This window comes from Lactuca serriola, chromosome 3, assembly GCF_051521515.1.
Source record: "Lactuca serriola cultivar US96UC23 chromosome 3, Lser_US96UC23_V15, whole genome shotgun sequence".
NCBI lineage: Eukaryota > Viridiplantae > Streptophyta > Magnoliopsida > Asterales > Asteraceae > Lactuca > Lactuca serriola.
This window is the reverse complement of record NC_136410.1, coordinates 104,605,691-104,626,151: the sequence shown is the minus strand read 5'-3', so window position 1 is coordinate 104,626,151 and position 20,461 is coordinate 104,605,691. Positions and strand designations below refer to the sequence as shown.

Below are 20,461 nucleotides of genomic sequence, written 5' to 3'. Positions count from 1 at the left end.
ATTGAAGTTTACATGTCCAAATCTTTTGTGCCAAAGCCAAGATGCCTCACCTTATTCTGCAAGTAAGCATTTCGAAATTTCTTCTTCAAGTATGGTTTTGTACAAACAATTGCTTGATTGTTGAACCTTTAATAATAATTTTCCTTATGGATCATGAATCCATAAATACAATCCAAGTATCACAATTCGATCTCCATATCCTAGCTAATTGTCCAAAGTTAATGATATTGCTACATAACCTAGGTATATAGTATACCTCTTTCAGCAATCTACTTTCACCATTCTTGCATTTGAATATAATTGAACCCTTCCCCTCTATTCGCTCTCTAGATCCATCACCAAATTTCACATAACCTTTAGTAGACAGATCAAGGGTTCAAAATTTTCCTTTTTCGCCAGTCATGTGGTTGCTTGCTCCATTGACGAGATGCGACACTTTTGATTTGGTTGGAGTTTGTTCACTTGATCTTAGCTTGGAATTAACTTTTGCCTCATTCAAGTAAACTTCATCGTTTATGTAACATCCTAATTTCCGAGGCCAAAAATTTCATTTTAAATTAAGTAATTCACATCATAGTTTACTAAAACATTTTCCATGTCATATCATTTAAAAGAAGATACATAACAATGTGTCTGATAATCATATTGTCAAAATTAAAATAAATCAGAGTATATTCCCAGGAAACTCCATGCGGAAAACATGTGTGTGTGTGTGTGTGATGCGCTGCTACACCGCCGACTCCTTCCCTTTAGACGAAGAGGTACCTGAAACCAAAACTGAAACTGTAAGCACAAAGCTTAGTGAGTTCCCCCATCATACCTCATACCAATGCAATCACATAGCATACATACTGTCGGGTAATTCTGGGGCGCCCGTCTTACCCATGTCAAACCATTCTGGGGTGCTGACCTACCCATGTCGAGCCATTCTGGGGTGCTGACCTACCCTTTGGTCTTACAACCGAACGTGGGGACTATTTCACCCCTACTGCTAACACATAAAATCATATCTCAATCATGCTGTCAGACATATTTGGGGTGTCCGACCTACCCGTTGGTCCTAACTGTAACATCCTAAAAATTTAAGACCGGGTTCTTAAATTAATATGGATAAATAAATAATAGGTGAATTATTTAAATAAATAATGAAGGGATAATCATATTATTATTCGATATGAAGCTTGCAAAGTTAAAGGTTGAGATGCTAACATTTCAAAGTTAAGGGACCCAAAGTGTTAATTTAGAAAAGTATGTTTTACCAAGAGTTGACTCACCAAGGTTAATTGGATGAGGAATATTACGAATGGGATGTTCAAGGACTCATTATGTCAACCTTTTAAGAAAATGTGAAAATAAATGAAGAAATGGTAAATTTGCCAAAAGATGTAAACTAGAAGGACCAAATATGACAAATCCAAAAATAAGAATGCTTCCTCCTCATTTCAGCCAAACAAGAACAATAGGAGGAGAAGAGAGGAGATTGGGTTGCGATTCAAGCTCAATAAAAACCCTAGGGGTCGATGTTAATCCTTCTTGGTTCATTTGGAGCAAGTTCTGAAGAAATCAAGTGGTTCAAGGTATTATTGCTCTTCCTTTTCACCTAGAATTTGGATTTGTGAAGTGGGTTTGACCCCAATGTCAAATTTAGCTTATTATAAGGGTTAGGGTTTTGGTTTCTAACCTCCCTTTAGTTGTTTTGATGATCCCAATCTCACTCCAATCATCCTATTGATGGATTTGAGGATTTGGGTAAAAGCACTCATGAACCCTAGAAATTCAAAATGAGGATTTCATGTTTATATGTTAGATTGGAATGGATTCAATTATCTAGATGAGGTTTCATGGCAATGAATCCAATTAGAATGATCAAACACATTTATGGCGGGAAAGTTTTGCATAAACATGGGTTTTAGATGGTTATGTGAGAAATTATGATGAAAACAATGAAATTCTTTGAATGTGAGCATTTGATGAGTATATGATACTCATAATCATGAGTTGATACTAACAATATGATTTGAATGCAAGAACATGAAGAATTGAATGATCTATAGTTGAATTTATGGAATAATTGGCCATAAGGGTATTTTGGGAAATCTATTGGTAATTACATAATGAATCTCATATAAGAAGTGAATGATATTCATGAACATGAATTGACACTCAAGAGATGATAGTGATACACAAACACGAGGCGATGCTAGTAAGGTTCTATCTCAAGTGATTGTTTGGGCAAAAAGGGCAACTTAGGAAACATGGAATGGAATTGAGGATTCCATAGTTGGATTAAGTATTTGCAATGATATTAATGATGTTTTATCTACTTGAAAACACCCGATGATGTATTAAATGATTTGGGAATAAGTCATATTGGCTAAAGAGTGTTTTTGAGAAAATTGAGCTCTTAACCCTTTCATTTGAGTGCTTGTAAGCACTATAAACTTAACATGTTGATTGAGGACTTAATGAATTAAGTTGAATGTTTTGACATGATAAAACATCCTCTAGTAGTGCTTAAAGACCTTTATAGGTGTTCCAAATGGTTAACTAAAAGACCAAAACCATCTAAGCAAGTTTAAGACTCAAAAAGTGAGTTTTTGAGGGTGTTTGGGCTGCTACGGGACGCGACCCGCGTGGTCAGGCACGCGGCACGCGCACAGACAGCAGATTGCCCAGCTAGATGGAACTTTAGTATTTTCCTCATAACTTTTGCATACGGACTCGGATTTACACGCGGTTTTCGCCTACATTCATATTTTTACATAAGGAATAGTATGAAACAATAAAATTTATTAATGGAAACTTTGAGGGATATTTTGGTCATTTAATGACATGTGTCCATGTTATATAGGTGTTGAATGAGAGTGTTTCTATAAGGAAAGGAACTAGAAGAAGCTAGCTAGCCTACGTGTGATTGAGGTGAGTACGTGTTGGGATTTTTCCACTTTGGGGTACATGGCAAAATGATTTTATGATAATGAAATGCAATGCTTTGATATATGAATTGTTTTGAAACGAAAGCGTCAAATGTTTTTGGAAAGGGTATTTTGAAAGAGTGTCTTAAAGGCAAAAATGTTTTTGGAAGAAAAGAACGTTTTAGAAGATCGAATGTTTTGAAAATATGATTGAAATGTTTTGAAATATAGATGCTTTACTTTTGAAATGATTTTATGATACTAATGTATGAAATGTGTAAAGCATGGAAAGTAATGAAAAAAAATGTAAAGTAATGACAAGGAATGGAAAGTAATGAAAGAAATTGAAAAGTAATGAAATGAAAACTGTCCGGGCCATGATACCTCGTGAGAGGCACTAGCGGAATCTATCGGGGTGACGCCTCCCATTCGCGAGATAGATGTCATATTATGATACCTTGGTGGATTGATTTGTTCTTTCCACCTTGGCCTTGGAAATGATACCTTGGTGGATTGATTTGTTCTTTCCACCTTGGCCTTGGAAATGATGCCTTGGTGGATTGATTTGTTTTTTTCACCTTGGTCTAGACTTGGGAGTGGTTCCTTTATTGGACGTAGACCCTAAGTATAAAAATGGCAACGGTTTAATACCGAAATTAGCCCTTAATGCTAAAAGAAAATAAATATGGAAGCATGGCTTTTGAAATGAAATGATAATATATGAAATGATATTTATGAAATGTATGAAATGAGTTTTCCTTGAAAATGTTTTGTGGTCTAAAACTATGTTTTGCAAAGATGAAATGTTTGGTAAAAATGTGTTAAATGTTTTGGGTCACAAACCCACGTAGCTCACGAGACATTATTGTCTTACGTATCTCTTTTTAATGCCATGTGTCTCAGGTTACCTTTAAGGAGAAATGATGATAGATGGAAGTTAGAAGTCAAGTGATAGAGTATGGAGTGGGACTTGTTAAGTTCATTGTTAATTATATTGATGTAATTCTTATTGGCTTGCTATGGTTGTATTGATGCTTAATGGTAACACCCATTGTTTTAAATTTGAAAATGTTTTGCGGGACCGGTTTTTGTTAAATGTGGGTTAAGACCCGAATGTTTTTAAAACCATAGGATGAAAAAGTTTTCAAAAAAATTTGGGGTGTTACACTAACGACCGAATCGGGGACTAATCCTCTCCTATTGATACTATCTCACATAACATAGCAAATTAGCATAGTCATATATCAAGCAAGCTAGCATACTCGCATATCAAGCATCAACAACCGGACAATTATCACAAAGACAATCATCATAACTATACATCTACTAGTGGGCCGGCCTTGGTGCCTTAGACCCACTTCTACTAGAAGGTAACTCACCTCGATGTCGTGTAGTGTCTGAACAATCCTCGGTGTGAAGGTCGGATCTCCTCGACTCCTCAATCACTACACGACATCCCTCAAGTCATCAAACAAAACAAACAACCCTAACCAATGTCAAAATCAAAATCAACCAAAGTCAACATTGGTCGAAGTCAACACCCAGTTGACCTGACTCGCCGAGTTGGTTTACCAACTCGTCGAGTCTATACCCATTAACCCGATCCAACCTCGACTCAACTCGTCGAGTCTAGAAAGAACTCGAAGGGTTCTCCTTCATTCAAACCATCGGGACCATCTTCATCCTACTCACCGAGTCCCTCCTTGAACTCGTCGAGTTCATCTCCTCATATGAAGACGTCCAGCCTATGACTCGTCGAGTTGTATGAACAACTCGTCGAGTCTATCTTTAAAGATTGGGAGATTGCCTTGGACTCGCCGAGTCTGTTCATCCACTCATCGAGTCCCACGATTTCCAGGTCCCTTTACACGTCCAAACAACTAAGGGACTTCCTTCCCTAACAACTGGTCCATCCACAGAAAGGATTTAGTGGTCAATACACACAGACTCGCCGAGTCCCAAGAGCGACTCGTCGAGTCCATCCATGTCCATTACTATACAGCCGATTTAGATGGGTCTTAACTCCTCAAAACCATAGATCTGGCCTCCTAATGCCCATTTTACACGTAAAGTTCCAAACTTGGTGCACATGTATGGGGTCTTTGGCTCAAAAATCCATAAAATGTGATTTACAATGTGCATGGAGCTCTCATGGCCATAGAGTTGGCACCTTTATGCTATGAGACCCCTCCAATGACTCAGATATGAAAGTGGAACTCCATGAAACACCTCACAAATCCGAAAATGGCTTGGGAAAGCCCTAAATGCACCTAAAATCTAAGCCCTAAGGATGAATAACCAAATGGAGACCAAACCAGGGGCACTTTACCTTGATTAAGCTGAAAATGGAGTAAGATCTCTGGATCTACAATCCCCAACTCGAATTCTCAAGCTTCTTCCTTCCTTCCAAGCTTCACAAACCACCCGAATGCACCAAAATGGCCTTAGAACACAAAAAAACGGCTAGGGTTTCGATATACAGCTTCTTAGGAGTGATAGGGACAAGGGAGGCTGAGTTAAGACGTTTAAATATGGTGCAAACCCTCAGATTTAGGGTTTCACTCAAACAACACCTACTCGCCGAGTCAGTCTCCTGACTCGTCGAGTAGGTCACTTAAAATGCCCGCGGATCACGATCCTACTCGACGAGTTGGGCCTACAACTCTTCGAGTCCCCAAAAAACACATAAATGCTTAAATTAAATGCGTATTGGGAATCAGGCGTTATAGTTTACTTGGCTTGCAAGCAGAAGTGTTGGCTCATGATCATTTTGTCGTTGAGTTAGGTTGGCTTCATGATTCCTCTTACGATGTGGGTTCTTGCACTCAGCAGTGTGATGACCAAACTCTTGACAATTATCACGAGTCATTCTTTCTTTTGTTTTGTTAATTAACACCACCTCGTCCTTTGTTGGAGTTGTTGGAATTGTTGTAACCACCTCTTCCTCGTCCTCGTGTTTCACCACCTCGATTATTATTATAATTATTGTTCTGTTGTTTTGAACGATCTTCATTATTTTTCTTCTTTCCCATTCCGACCACTCTTCATTTGTAAACAATAGCTTCTTTTCTTCGGCTTCTTTATGAACCCCAATACGAATCTCATGAGCTTTTAATATTCCAACCACCTTTTCAAAAGTCATCTCATCGAGATAACCAAATTGTTCAATTGTTGATGCAAGTTGAACGAATTTGGAGGGTACGACTCGTAACAACTTTTTCACAAATATAAGATTCTTCAACTGTTTCACCAAGAGCTCGAATATTGCTTACAATACCTCCAATTTTTGCAAAAAAATCATCCACGGTCTCTGATTAACTCATGTTCATCATCTCAAATTCGGGTTTGAGAGTTTGAACTTTGGCTATTTTGACTCGATCTGCTCCCAAGTACATCATCTTCAGTGTTTCCCAACCTTCCTTTGTTGTTTGCTTCTCCGCAATCGTCAATAGAACCTCCTCTTGAATCGCTTGGTAGATGGCTATCATTGCCATCTTGTCTCTCTTCACACCCATCAGATTTGGTGGGTTCTTCAGTTCTATGGATTCCTACACCTCTTAAGCTTGCATATAAATCTTCATCTTAATAGACCATGCTACGTAATTCGTCTTAGACAACATTGGGTATTGAAGAGTAACCGATCCTTCCTTGTTCGACATCGCACCAGATTTGCGCTCTGATACCAAATGTTGGTTTAATCTTCTTAAACAATGAAAGTTTAATCTCCTTAACCCTCTGTTGTTAATTGTTATGAGTTAACATGAAGAAAAAAAAGTAACAGGTAGAAAACACAAGCACAAGCACACAGTGGAAGAGATGGAAAATAAAAGAGAATACTTTTTAGGCTGCTTTATTCTTAAGCTGATTAAAAATTAAAAAGAGAAAACAAATACACCTATTTATAGTTATTCAAAATCGTGGCAACTACCTAAACTTGTTGACCAAGGAAAACTTCCTAATTTGACTAAACATCTAACTTTCCTTATGCAGCATACTTTCCATATTCTAGATTACACCTACAAGTGGCACAATAGAACAACGTTTGGGATAGTGTCACACCGCGTGAATACATGGAAGAGACGACATAAGGTAGGAAGTCGAATTGAATAAAAATGTGTTTTTAAAATCTCGAAACAAGAAAGAAGCTTCAATTGGGTTGATCTTATTCACTAAATCTAAAACAAGCAAAGTTTCTACTTCTTAATTAAGCTCAAGATTCTTTCTCTACTTTAAAATGGTTGGTGGAAAAGAGAAGTTATGGGTGCATGAGGATGTGATCGGGGAGGCAATGGGCTATTATTTACGTTTTTATGCATATTTGTTGTTTCTACTTCTAAAAAACTATGTTTCCTTTTATATGTTGTTTCTAACTTTATTTTTCAATAGTTTATCCTTATTTTTCATTTTTTATAGATAGCTGGTGGTTTTTTTTACTAGAAAGAAGAAAGGATTTTGTTTATCTATATTTGGGGGTTTTGGATGTTGGGTTTGTGGATTAATCCAAGAAATAGATGGTACTTAATTTAGATTGTTGTTATGAACTGGTTTGTAATAACATATTTAATAACATAAAAATGACCAAATGACTCTAATATTAATTTGAAACACTCTATAATACCCAAATGATTACAAGAATGAAGATAGTATAGCTGATTCGAGATAGCCAATCTCCTAATAGGAATGCATTCCAATTTTCACACAAAAGATAAATACCTCACTCCCTGCCCACTACCCTCTTCTTATACCATCTGCCATAACATCTAAATACTATAAAATGCCTAAAATGCCCCACCCATTAATAAGATACTCTTTAATTTGAGGATTTCCCATATTACCCCTAACTAACTTATTTGCCAAATATCAGAGGTATAACAATACCCCACCCCCAAAAGAACCACCTAGTCCTCAAGGTGGATAAAAATAATGCATAACAACCAAATTTTCTCAGGTGACATCTTCTTTCTTCCCTTAGCCTTATCATGATCTACAACCACCACAACAATCACCACAAATATTCCACCCACTTGTTCCACTGCACCCGTGATCATCTTAATAGCTTCCTCATCAATCTTGTAGGCCACATCAGTATTCTCAACATCGTAGATATACAAATTATTTAGTTCTTCATCTTCTTATGCTTTTGCTTTGAGTGCTCCAGTTTTATTCAACTTAATAATAGATTCCTCAATGTTACGCTATAGGGAGCAATGCTGATGTCTCGAAAATACCACTATTCAACTCCAAACTTCTCTAAGAACTCCACATTCATTGTGACATCCCCTTATTCACGGCCAGAAAAGACCAATTTTTATTTATGCTTTTAAAATAAATTCAGAGTAATCCTTTGATTAAAAGAGTTGCGGAATTTGTTCCCAAAACAAAATATGGTAAAATAAAATTTATCAAAGCATTTTTTTAAGAAATGTATTTTCATTATATAACAAAACTCGGGATGTCATGTTCCGATACAGACCAAAAGCATAAACAGTACAAAATAGACCTTACAACAGTTACATATAACTACTGGTCTATAATCCAAAATATCTTGACAAGTCATCCAACTTACGCTCTGGTTCCACTACCTATAATACAAAGAAAATTGAGTGGGTCAGACTTGGGAGCCTAGTGAGTATATAGGGTTTTCAACCCACAATAAATAATTATATTAAGTTCATCAATCAACAATAACCCGATTACCCATTCCCATTATCCTCACTTTACGTCCCTAAAAACCACTACCTATAATACAAAGAAAATTGAGTGGGTCAGGCTTGGGAGCCTAGTGAGTATATAGGGTTTTCAACCCACAATAAATAATTATATTAAGTTCATCAATCAACAATAACCCGATTACCCATTCCCATTATCCTCACTTTACGTCCCTAAAAACAACTATCATAAGGGACCTAGTCTAAGGATTTTCATTGGGATGGACATTACTGCAAGAGGTTTCCTCGACAATAAATGTCCTAAAGGCAACCATGAGGGGGATAGAGTACACCGGAGAACACATCGTTCACAAACACCTACAGGTTATAAACCTGCCAGCGTTCCACTGGAGTGTCTAGAAAGAGTCCGTGGTCGTCATCCATACTCAGCTAGATGACTATATCAACAACAGAAACATTGAGGCCTCTCATCATTTTATCACACATCAACTATCTACCCATGTTTTACCCAACATTTTTGTGTGTATATATATATATATATATACACACACACACACAGTTTAAAACTTGTATAAAACATTTATTCAACACTTATTTCAAATAAACAAATAATGTATAACACATAACATGTATTTTATAGAGAATACTTTGTATCTATGTGTTAGAAGAAAATGAATATACACTCACTTGATAAGACGATGATCGGACAGCACTACGACTCTTAAAGTAATATTCTTTGATGAAACCGGGATGTTTTCTCCAAAACCGGACTTCACGTGAGCAGAGTTTCGGCTTGAAATCTCTTTTTCTCGGGATCTTCGAGGCTTCGGGACTTGCTTCGGGTGTCAAGATGATACCAGGACTTAGGGGGTATATCTTGTAAGTAGAAAGAAAGAAAAAGGGGTGAAAGAATGGAAATTAGCAACCGATAACGGCTGGCCTCGCATCATATTTATAGGAGAAGCCTGGCCTTCAGTACGCAGGGTGTTCCTGCGAAGAGCGTTGGGTGTTCCGGAGCGTAGGGCGTTCCCTCAGAACGCAACGCGTTCGGGCAGTCTTCATGCGTCATCGCTTACCGACCTTCAGACTTGACTCGTGATGCGACTAGGGGGCGACGTGGTCAATCCGAGACCGAGCAAAACGAACGCAGGGCGTTCCCGTTCTCAACGCGGGGCGTTCCCTTCGGATAAGCTTCGAAGTGTGTGCCCAGATCTTTAAAAATTCCATAACTTTCGCATACGAGCTCCGTTTTGACGTTCTTTATATTCATGCATATGTGAGATTATACTTTATAACTTTCGTTTAAACTCTGTCGGCTAATTTTGACTTTATTTTTAATATTATATTTTTAGTAGGCCGGGACAGGAAAACTCCGCTAGAAATTCATAACTTCTTCATCCTACGTCCGTTTTCGTCTGTCTTTTTACCGTTGAACTACTATTAACGAGATCTTCGATTCTCGTTTAGATTGTTTCGGCTGAATATCACTCGATCTTATATTCAAACTTTGGGATGCATACTACTAAGCTGAAACTTAGAAAAATCATAACTCCCTCATACGAAGTCAGATTTCGATGTTCTTTTTATGCATGCTCTCGGTTTAACGTATCCTACGACTTTCGTTTAGATCACTAAGGCTAAAAATCGCTCTATCGTAAATTCATTATTTACATCACACAGTGGCATACCGGTTCTGTCGCGAAATTTCGGCAGGTCATAACTTCTTCGTTATAACTCGGATTTTGGCATTCTTTATATATCCGAAATCCTTGTCACGACCACTACAACTTCCTTCATAGATATTAGGTTTATCTAACATTTTATTTTAACGTTTATATTTATCCTTAATTCATTTAAATCACACAATTAAGCATAAAACACACAATACTCAAATAATTCAATTTTATTATTTCAAAACGGGTTACAAAGGTTAACCTATACTATTAAATCATCATTAATGCCTAGCCTAGAAACACGGGCATTACATTCATCCTCATACTTCGTTTTTCCATGGATAAAGAATTAGTATCCTTTTCCCATGGCCACATTTTAGTGGTTGCACCCTTCAAAGGAGTTCCCTCAGTGTCGATCACGTCATCCGATATAACAAACTGTCCTTTTATAATGTCAGTTAAGTTCATCACCCCAGCTAAATTGTGTCCACAACCCTTTTTTTCAATAATTTTCATTGGTGCATCATATAATGTTTTGGAAAAAGCATGTGCCCTAGCAACTCCACCAACATTAGACGACCACACTGCTTTAGTAATGAGATTTGCTTCTAGTTTTATAACAATAGATTTGTACCATTGAGTCTTTCTATCTGCTCCAGCATATCCAAAATAAGGTATAATTGTTGTGATGTTCTTGGCTAATGGTCTTCTATCGACATCAATTGTTAGTAGAAGCTCCATGAGAATTTTGTATGCAACTGATCTGGTATCTATTTTAGTCAATTCTTCTGTACACAACAAGAAATAATCTTGCACTATCTCCTCAACCATTTCAAATGCCAAGTGTAAAACATTTCTATGGTTATCATAAGTTGTTTCTATGTAGACTGTGATCATGTTTTTCAATCCATACTTGACCTTATTGACATGAGACTGAACCATTTGAAAGACACATGACCAATTCTATAATTATAACAGTAACAACATCACAAACAGACTGAGGAAAGCGAGAGGAGGCAACTTATTTTGGTCTATGGTGGGTTCGGTTTATAGTGTTGGACATGCTAGGGTTACACTTGGTAAACCCTAATAACCCATGACTTTCCACATTCTTATGCTCCATGGGTTCTACCTCCATGGGCTATCCATGGATTAGTTTAGCCCATAATCATGGATCATAAGCTCACACTACAAAAATGATTGATTTACATAATCAATCCCCATATATTTAATTAGTCTCTTTTGATCACAAAATTAATAAATTAATTCTTGATCAATACTAATTAAATAATTCCATATTAATATATTATACTTGTAATATATTAATAAACCATAAATAACCTTATTCTCAATAATCCATCCTATCAAGTTGCACTAGTGAAGGCAACCCAAAAGGACCATGCTACAATCGGGTCAAATACATACCGATTATAGTGATGGGCTTAGACACAAAATCCAACAGTTTCATCAACTCGGCGAGTTCACTTGATATCCAGAAGGTGGGGAAACTCAATCCGACTCGTCGAGTTGCTAGGGAAACTCGTCGAGTCCCCCTTTCTGTTTGCTTGTTGTGATGATACACTGAATGCAGGGACTCCAGGGCTTAGATATGAAGCCGTAAGGTGTCTAGAAGGATAAAGTTTCCAACTTTACCCTCTAGAACCGTTACAAAAGATCTAAGGCCCTTATCAAAGGTTGGAAAGCTCCAAAGCTTTGCCATATGGTCCAAAACTCTAGGGATCTGGAATCCCTCCTTTCCAGAAGAGTTTCTAGTCCTCAAAACGTTCTAAAGATGGGGGCTTTATGGATATGCATGTCCAATGCATGTTCTTAGGTCAAAATGGCCAAAAAGAGGGAAATATGCCATAAAAACCCTTGCATGGCATCCTTGCTTGACCAAAGGCTAGATCTAGCCCACCATTGACAATTTTGCCCTAGAGATCCATAAAGTTGCAAACTTTATGAACCCCATGCATGGAATCATCAAGAAGGATAGGAAATGAAGAGTAAACTGAAGATGTAGCCATATTCTAAGATAAAAATTGAATCTTGAAGACTTATAGCAGTCCACAAGATGGTCAAGCTCAAGAGTGAGGGCTTGGTTTGCTGGATCTTCTCTTTCTTCTAACCATCTCCTTCTTCTTAAGCTTCAAAAGGCACTCTAGCTCACAAAATGAAAGAGGATGGGGATTAGGGTTTAGCACAGATGTTCTTAGGGTTTGGAGGCTGATAGAAGGTTAGCCTCAAGGCTCTTAAGGAGATTATATAGGGTGCACACCCTAAAATTAGGGTTTTATCTTTACAGTGCCTACTCGCCAACACCGAGTGGGTTTTACAAAAGTCAAACATTTACAAAGTCAATCATGAATAACTTTGCACCACAACACCGATTCCATGCACCAAAACCCTAAAATTAAATAATTCAAGTAATACCTGGAACAGGTGTTACATAAATCCTTAATTTACCATTTAAACCCCTCCTTCTGAAAACTCTTACAAATCAAGTCCTAAATTTTACCAGGCATCCCCTGCTTGACATATTCTTTTCAACTTAGGTACATAATTTACCCTTTTAGCCCCAGCCATCCAAAATCCTTTCATATTAAGTCCAAATGATACCAAACACTCCCTGACTACTGAAAATCTTTACAAAATAAGTCCCGAAGTTACACTTTAACCCCCGAAACTCTAAATCATGCCATTTGACTCCTCGAAACCAACACCCCGAACAAACAGGATGTTAAAACTCTCCCCCATTAAATTAGATTTTGTCCTCGAAATCATTCCTTACCATCCCGTACACGCTCGACAACTTGAACGATATGACCACAATCCTGTGCATAATCCCAACCTTCCTAAGGCAATCAAAACCAACCCTCATAGGGCTCTACAATCTGAAGGTGAACACATTCCTTGCAACATAAACACATTACTTAATCTGAAGCCTAAAATCTTGAGATGGTCTAACTCCCTAATATACCGCACATACTGAACCATTGCTATTTCCATTCCACTTATCCCTTAAAATGACTATCCAACTTCTGATAACTGGTGGTTCTCACCAAAAAGTAGAATCACATACCAAGTTTCCCTGCAGTACACTTATACTTGACATAAAACTCATTCGGAATACCGGATTCCTGCCCGGTTGCTAAACCAATGAGCGATCTTACAGTCGCTCCACGCGATTCCCGAAGGAAACTTCGACTAGCAATAACTGTCGTAGCTATATCGCCATTCATGGCTCCATCAATCCTTTTGGTCCATTTGACCATAATAGTCTAACAAGCTGTCGCCATTGAATCCAACGCCAAAAAGGTGAATGCTACCAGAATAACTGTAGTCTTACATCATACACGCTCTCCTTCGACCTACCGTTCCATGATTCCAATTATGTTGTGACCTACTCACAACCTTGTGAACTGGCCCACACTGGCCTAAGTCATCTAAACAAATTTTTGAATGCCATAGCTACCCTGTAGTCTTTCTGCACTTCTCGCACTATCAGACCGCTTGTGAATGCTACTGCTCACCCGCAATCTTACAACACTCTCCACACTATCTAACTACTAGTGAATGCTACGGATCCCCCGTAGTATTACAACACTTTCACCCTACTGAACATGAGTGAATGCTATGACTCCCCTGTAGTCTTACAACATTTTCATCCTAACTGACCATTAGTGAATGCTACGACTCCTCCGGAGTCTTACAACAGTCTCCACATTATCTGACTACTAGTGAATGCTACGGCTCCCCCTGTAGTCTTACAACACTTTCACCCTAACACAACCACAACCCATGCCTTACCCCTAATCTATCAATTTGAAACACATATAGAGTCAAGCACACACTCGACCGAACACCCAAACTGAACTCAATTCATGACTGGAGCCCCAACCTTCTTCCCTAAATTTTGCTATCAAACCACAAGAAGACGCGATTCACATGCTGGGGAGTTTTACCGAACTCCAAACTCTCACAACCCTCATACCAAACAGCCACTTGGGCCTCCTTTCTCCTTGACGGAGATGTGAAACTTATCCCAGTTTCAAAAGTGCTCCTGTTTCTTTATACCTGTGCAATTCTCCCCCACTTAGATTTGACTAAGTTTTCGCAATACATGAGATTTAAAGGATTCCCAATCCTTCTTACTCTTTGATAACTGATGTGTGTGAAACAAACTAGTTTTAATCCTACTAACTTAGACACAAAATAAACACACGAAAGGCAGTGTACCTATTGATTAGTAATATAGTTCAAGCAAGTAGGGTATCGAACACAGGGAACGGTAAACAATTAAAATAAATGCTAATATTATCTAAATAAAACAAGTAAAAAAAAGTTTTCTCTAGTTTTGCAAGACTAGAAACTTAAATACTTTACTAACACACAAACTAAGCAACTAATAGCTAAGAAAACAAAGATCAACTAAATTCAATGATTAAAAAGTCCTTCTGTTTAGGTTCGAATCATTTGTTCCCATGGATGATTTTATGGTAAATATATCGGATTAATTCTTCATTGGTTACTGACTAAAGTGATTAGATTCACATTCGCTATAGCTAATCCTTAGAAAACATATTAATTCAAGCAATGGCCAGTTGTCCAAATTAATGAATTTCCTAGTTTGTTGATTCGGGTTTAGAAAGACTTGTAATTAGCTAATCAAATTGGTGATTCAATTAACCTCTTGTTGATGGTGTATCACACAAGCTCACACATTAACTTACCTATCTTCAAGTTAATTCTAGTTTCACATTCGTTATTCCTAGACATACAACTATGTGGTCACGTAAATCATATGAAATTAGCAACTAAGAGATGTTCATACAACTTAATTACTGATTTATTAATAAAAGAATAGTTATTGTTAACACATAAGGTTCTTTAACAAGCTTAATAAAACATAATCACCAATTAAAATTAATCCTAATCAAATAATCAATCCATGTTCAAAAATTCATCTACCTAAACAGAAGTTATGAGTTTTTAGCTCATGATTACAGCAGAAACAAGCACAAAAACGAAATCAATTGGTAAAAACATAGTTCAAACAAGAGATTAGGTAAGAGTAAACTTGATTTTGACTTGATTCTCCTTAAAATTGAATGTAGGGTTGATTCCTTAGCTTCCCATGCTCCAGCAGCACCTTTAGTCGACAATTGGCCTCCAAGGGTTCATCTCTATCTTAGGCAAGGTTCTAAAAGGCGTGAGGCGTGGCGTGGCGGCGAGGCCAAGCCTCAAGCTTAACGAGTTATGGCGAGCCATGGCATTTTTCAAGGCGTGATGTAAGGCGGCGATTTTGTATTAATTTATAATTATATTACCGCATAAATATAAATTTATATCAAATATACCTAGTTTTTAGAAGTGTTATATCAACAACTAATAACAGAAAGTTAATAAAAAACACAATACTTGTATATCCGATTAGAAAAGGTATAAAAAAGAGCAAAAAAACGTGTCTCAAACGAAAAAACACGCGCCATAACACGCCATAACGCGCCATGGCACGCCATATCACGCCTTGCCACGCACCACGCCTAACAGCAACGTTATGAAGCTTTTCGTAACGGCGACGTTGCGCCTCACGCCATGGCGCGCCTTGGCGCCCACCATGGCGCGCCTTTTAGAACACTGATCTTAGGGTATCGATCTGAAAGTCCCTTTATATAGGTTTTCACAAAACAGAGGCTACTCGGCGAGTCCCGTGACCTACTCGGCGAGTCCGTCACTTAAAACCCGTGTACGGCAAGTCAGCGCGTCTAGAATCGCGAAACTTCTGACCAACTCGGCGAGTTGATGGCCTACTCGCCGATTATGTTTGGAATCAGCATTTTCTCAAAACATGAAAGTCGTCCGAAATTGTGTCTAGTTTTCAGAACATTTTGAATCTCGTCAATCGGAGTTACAGTTCATGAGATATGGCCAAAACACTGACGAGGGGTCAAGCTGTCCAGCAACGTCCTTCTTTCTTTAAAATCCAAGATCCATGCGTCCAATCGCTAGTTCTGCTTCCTTTTCCATCCGAGCATGTAATTATTGCTGAAAAATGAAATTCTAAACTAATTAAACACCTTTTGTTCATTAAATGAGACAAAAACAACATAAAGTATTAAAATAATGCATGAATTTTATAACTAAATATGCCCATATCAATAACCAATTGCTGACAAACTGTTTCTTACCCGTGCGAGTGTTCTATTACTGGCCCAAACCCCAAAGACCACACAACTCCTAAAGATCAGACGAACACTTCTCGAATCCTAGCGAAACTAATAATCTCAGACGCCTTGAAATGAGGCCACACTTATATCTTGGAATCCAAATAACCGATGCCCAAAACAAAGCCTCCGTAGTAGACCACTTCCCTTGGCGCTTCCAAAAGCTGACCCAAGCCTAATGGCTGAGTCGCCAATCCTGACCGTAGACCTTCCGCATCATGTCTCTGAACCGATCTCGACCATAGACCCAAATAACATTGGACGCTCCAAACCAACAAAAAGGGAAACGACTTTTCACTAACCACCCTGTAACTCAAGGTATGCAAATGGAATATGACAATGTTTGACGGTATAACCCAAGCACAAGCAGAGAAACAGAACCAAAGATACACTTACTAAAACCCTTGAAATGTAAAACTCCCTCGTGTAGTTTCCCGTAAGAACTGCATTGAATCCGGCCCTGCTGGCCTCTCATAAGCTGACCCAGACTCTTGGCTTTCTTTTCGGGACCCTCTAATATAGGCACCCGATCTGGTCCCCTCTTCCCAATGTGCTTTAAATCAATCCCTGTTCTCGAGCTCTAGAAATCATATCATTCAGGGTCTCGCACCCTGGAACACTCACCAACTCAATCATTCACGGTTGAACTGCTGTAGCTGAAGCAACCTCTGCCCTAAACCGGCTACTAACTACCCCAAGACATACTCTCTAATCCTGAAAGTGCGATAGATCGCACAATCACTCCTTGCCGCCTGGTACAAGAGATCCAAGGCGAACTCAAAACCCTAGAAGGTCTTCCACTAACTGGCTCACCACCAGAGCCGGGACCAAACCATGGTCCTTCCTCATGTGTTCTCATCTCTGTCTGGCAAAGCAGCTATCCCCATTATCAGAGCATAACTAAAAATTCTCCTTCCCATATGCTTCTTAGATTCTCCAAGAATCTCACCGATTCGAGTATGGATCCTATGCTTTCAGTAGTATGGGCCCATGTTACCTTCCACAGCTTTCCATACTTTCCTCAGTAATCCTCCCGAATCCTCTAAGTCACCTACTACACCAATGCACCAAATATCCACTAAACAACAACACAATACCCACCAAAGCAACTCCTAGGCTCCCCTTAGGTTCCCAACCTCACCGAACCACCCCACTAACTCACTAGAGCATATCCTAGGCTTTCCTAGGTTCCCAACCTCGCCCTGCCATCAGCTGCTGAAGAGCTCCTCATGATGCCAGCCATCTACCTCCTAAATATTGTCATATTCACTTAGTAGCTAACTCCCATCATTCAAGAGTTCCACAAAGCACAAAGCAAGCAGCATTCGTGCAGTAGCACTCCGATCCAAAGAACTATCATAGAACATTCAGCCCACATACCATAACTCATGCTATCCACATCCATCCATCCTCACTGTCGGCTGCCTTATGCATGCAAATTATACACAGAACAAGATCTAATAGACTGTCGAATAATAGACTATACCCTAGGACCACAACTAGACAAGGAACATGAAATAAAGCCAAATAAATTATTATAAGGCTATAAGATCCTGACTGTATAAAATTTTAAAAGCATACACTTAGTAGTTACTATTACCAATAATCAAATTCTCATTCTAGCATGGCATCCAATATTCCCAAGGCTACAAACACCACATATCAGGCCAATCTATTGCTAACTACTCAGCACTAGCATGCAAGTCTACCAGATCATACAACATATAAAGGCATCTCCCCTAGCCCTAACTAGCATGCGATTCACATATTCATAAATCAAGCCATAATAGTTAACATATATGGGTATTCTGGGGAAACTTACTTGAGCTTAGCCGATTGCATGCACCACACCCCTTTATTTGTCTTAGAAAACTCTTTTCTTGAAAACATTTTTCGTTTTGAAACTTTACAGATCCTCAGTTTGAGTTCAGACACACCCAGAAGTATGTCCAAATCCCTCAAACCAAGGCTCTGATACCAACTTGTAACGACCCAAAAATCAAGGGTAAAAATTTCATTTTTCATTATAGTCAAACACAAATGCTACTTCACCCAATCATTCAAAAACATTCCTTATTTAAAACATTTATTAGAGTTACGTCCCAAAATCACATAATGCGGAAAACATGGGTGTGTGCGCTGCGATCAAGCCGGGCCCTTCCTTTCCAAACCGATGATACCTAAAACAGTAAACAAAATTGTAAGCACGAAGCTTAGTGAGTTCCCCAGAGCATACCCACATAATCACATAAGCCATGTCAATCGCATAACCATGCATATACACATATAAAGATGCCATGGAAACCCTCCAAGGTCTTATAAACATAATCCCATAAATCATATCAACTACACAAGCCATGCGTATAAACATATAGGGAAGCGATGGAAACCCTTCAATGGTCTTACTCTGGGTGTCATAGGAACCCCTTGATGGTCTTAGCCCACTGCCATGGGAACCCTCGCATGGTCTTCACCAGCTACCAATCAAACCTTACATTCAAACATATAAGAGAAACATGCAAACATATAAGGAAGCCCTGGAAACCCTCCAAGGTCTTACACCGGGTGCCACTAGAAACCCCACGTGGTCTTAGCCCACTGTTAGGGAACCCCCACATGGTCTTAGCCTAAAAAGCCTTGGGAACCCCCCGAGGTCTTCCATGCAAGTATCACAAACACAACTTGCATACCAAATACTACACAATCAACAAACGTAACACATATAACTAATTTCCATGGGAACCCCCACATGGTCTTCACATAAATACATAAGGTATCGGTAGCACATTCACAATAATCATCACAACTAAGTAAATGGGCTGGCCTTGGTGCCTTCGACCCATTGGTATGGTGAGGAGACTCACCTCCGACTGCTGAAGTCCTACGGATAAAGCTCTAGCTGCTAGTTGACATGTTCCCGAACTTTCAACATCAAAACGACACCCAATTAGTAATTGGGTTCCAATGCATAACCACAACTCCATACTTGGGGTAAGGAGACTCTCTTACCCCTAACCTAGTTTGGTTCAACACAAAGGCCCAAACTCAAACTCTGAATCTCAAAGCCAAATAATCAATCAAGGCCCAACATATGGCCAAAATTTCCAAATTGGGCCCAAACCTCTATATGGGCTTATCTTGAGGCCCAACCATTTATTCTAGTCCAACAAATTGGCATTCCGATGGTCCAATGTATCATAATCATCAAGGCCCAATTTTGGCCCACTTATGGCCCAATTTTCCAAATTGGGCACAAGCCTATCCAGTGGGCCTTATCCTAAAGCCCAATAATTTTCTTAGTCCATAAATATGTTCCCAATTGGCCCACAGCAGCTTAGTCCAATAAATGGCCCAACAAGCATCCAAACCCAATTAGGGGTTTTCACATAAAATGACGATTAGGGTTAAGTGTTCCTACTTAACCCATTAAGGACTTAATCTATTAAGTCCATCAATCTATTGGTTTGATCATGTTGTTTGGTCGGCTTAATACATAATCCCAATCCATGCATCCAAAATGCGGGTCCCGACACTCCGAAGCCCATAAATCTAAAATTAGGGTTTTCTAAACCCTAATTAGGGTTTTATTAGGCCCAATAGGGTTTCATAAGTTGAGCATCGCGCACTATCACCTCGGGTAGTGGTGATCAATGGCGGCTCACGGTGGTGATTATGGTTCTAGTCCATTTTTTCCAAGTATCCCAAACGTAACTATACATAAGCAAAAGCACACTGCTACCCAACACGGCGGTTGGTAACAGTAGAAGGCGGCAGCCACCACCTCACGGTGTTGGTTAAGAGTTTTCTTTTGATTATACTAGCACCGATTAAAATTTACAACACAAATCCCAATAACACACACATACACCCTTGTGGTGGCCGGTGGTGGTACATGGTGGCAGCCACCATGGCTGGCGGACATGGTGGGTATCTTCTCCATTTTTCGGCCATCAAACACCACCTACAACATAAACACA

At 38.9% G+C, this 20,461-nt stretch overlaps 1 long non-coding RNA gene across 1 annotated transcript; it reads left to right on the top strand.

Annotated features, from left to right (window-relative positions):
- Positions 1-1,468: 1,468 nt before the first annotated feature.
- On the top strand, positions 1,469-4,000 carry LOC145094614 (uncharacterized). Its single transcript, XR_013703438.1, has 3 exons — positions 1,469-1,577; positions 2,852-2,919; positions 3,819-4,000. It is a non-coding gene; the product is annotated as an uncharacterized LOC145094614 (long non-coding RNA).
- The last annotated feature ends 16,461 nt before the right edge of the window (positions 4,001-20,461 follow it).